Below are 2,500 nucleotides of genomic sequence, written 5' to 3'. Positions count from 1 at the left end.
GCGAACGTGGGCGAACGTGGCGGACGTGGGCGAACGTATGAACGTGGGCGGACGTGGGCGAACGTGGGCGAACGTGGGCGGACGTGGGCGAACGTGGGCGGACGTGGGCGAACGTGGGCGAAAGTGGGCGAACGTGGGCGAACGTGGGCGAACGTGGGCGGACGTGGGCGAACGTGGGCGAAAGTGGGCGAACGTGGGCGAACGTGGGCGGACGTGGGCGAACGTGGGCGGACGTGGGCGAACGTGGGCGGACGTGGGCGAACGTGGGCGAACGTGGGCGGACGTGGGCGAACGTGGGCGGACGTGGGCGAACGTGGGCGAACGTGGGCGGACGTGGGCGAACGTGGGCGAACGTGGGCGGACGTGGGCGAACGTGGGCGAACGTGGGCGGACGTGGGCGAACGTGGGCGGACGTGGGCGAACGTGGGCGAACGTGGGCGAACGTGGGCGGACGTGGGCGAACGTGGGCGAACGTGGGCGGACGTGGGCGAACGTGGGCGAACGTGGGCGAACGTGGGCGGACGTGGGCGAACGTGGGCGAACGTGGGCGGACGTGGGCGAACGTGGGCGAACGTGGGCGAACGTGGGCGGACGTGGGCGAACGTGGGCGGACGTGGGCGAACGTGGGCGAACGTGGGCGAACGTGGGCGGACGTGGGCGAACGTGGGCGAACGTGGGCGGACGTGGGCGAACGTGGGCGAACGTGGGCGGACGTGGGCGAACGTGGGCGAAAGTGGGCGAACGTGGGCGGACGTGGGCGAAAGTGGGCGAACGTGGGCGAACGTGGGCGAACGTGGGCGAACGTGGGCGATGACAGAATCGACTCGAATGACGCAATGCCGAGGCTAGTGTATGTCCTCTCCTGAAGGCGATGTCTTTGGGGTAAAAGCTCTTGGTGATAACAACTTTTTTTTTTTTGCTTATTATCTTAATTATCCTTGATGTTGTTGTTGTAGTTACTTTTGTTATTGTTATTATTATTGTTAGTATTGTTATTACTATCATTATCATTGTTATTATTATTATTGTTGTTTTTATTGTTGTTGTTGTTCGACAAGTTGTTGAGATCTATTTATTTATCACGATCCTTGATGTTGTTGTTGTAGTAATTTTGTTTTTGTTATTATTATTGTTAGTATTGTTATTTTTATCATTATTATTGTTATTATTATTATTGTTGTTTTTATTGTTGTTGTCTTCGGGGAAAAAGTTGTTGGTGATAATAACCATTTTCTTTGCCTTTTATTTTCATTATCCTTGATGTTGTTGTTGTTGTTACTTTTGTTATCATTATTATTATTGTTGTTGTCTTCGGGGGAAAATGTTGGTGATAATAACCATATTCTTGCTTATCATTTTAATTATTCTTGATGTTGTTACTTTTGTTATTGTTATTATTATGTTATTATTATTGTTATTGTTGTTGTTGTCTTTGGGGAAAAAGTTGTTGATGATAATGACCATTTTCTTTGCCTTTTATTTTCATTATATTTGATGTTGTTGTTGTTGTTATTATTGTTATTATTATTATTGTTTTTATTATTGTTGTGGTCTTCGGGGAGAAAGTTGTTGATAACCATTTTCTTTGCCTTTTATATTAATTATATTTGATGTTGTTGTTGTTGTTACTTTTGTTATTGTTATTATTATTGTTATCATTATTATTGTTATTATCATTGTTATTATTATTATTGTTATCATTATTGTTGTTATCATTATTATTGTTATCATTATTATTGTTATTATCATTATTGTTATTATTATTGTTGTTGTCTTCGGAGAGAAAGTTGTTGGTGATAATAACCATATTCTTTGCCTTTTATTTTCATTATTCTTGATATTGTTGTTGTAGTTGTTACTTTTGTTATTGTTATCATTATTTTTATTATTATTAATGTTGTTATTTTCGGGGGAAAAGTTGTTGGTGATAATAACCATATTCTTGCTTATTATTTTAATTAACCTTGATGTTGTTGCTGTAGTTACTTTTGTTATTGTTATTATCATTATCATTATTATTATTATTGTTATTATTATTATTATTATTATTATTATTATTATTATTATTATTATTATTATTATTATTATTATCATTATTATTATTATCATTATTATTATTTTTATTATTATTATTATTATTATTATTATTATTATTATTATTATTATTATTATTGTTATTATCATTGTTGTTGTTATTGTTGTTGTTGTCTTCGGGGAAAAAGTCGTTGGTGATAATACCCATATTATTGCCTATTATTTTCATTATTCTTGATATTGTTGTTACTTTTGTTACTGTTATTATTGTTGTTGTTGTTATTGTTATTATTACTATTATTGTTATCATTATTTTTGTTATTATTAGTATTGTTGTTGTTGTAGCTATCATCGTTGTTATTATTCCTGTCTATCACTATCATATTAATTATTATCACTACCATCATTAATATATATAATTATTACTATCATCATCATTATCATCATCATCGTTATTGTTATTATA

This window comes from Penaeus vannamei, chromosome 26 (genome assembly GCF_042767895.1).
Source record: "Penaeus vannamei isolate JL-2024 chromosome 26, ASM4276789v1, whole genome shotgun sequence".
Taxonomy (NCBI): Eukaryota; Metazoa; Arthropoda; class Malacostraca; order Decapoda; family Penaeidae; genus Penaeus; species Penaeus vannamei.
This window is presented reverse-complemented; position numbering follows the sequence as displayed.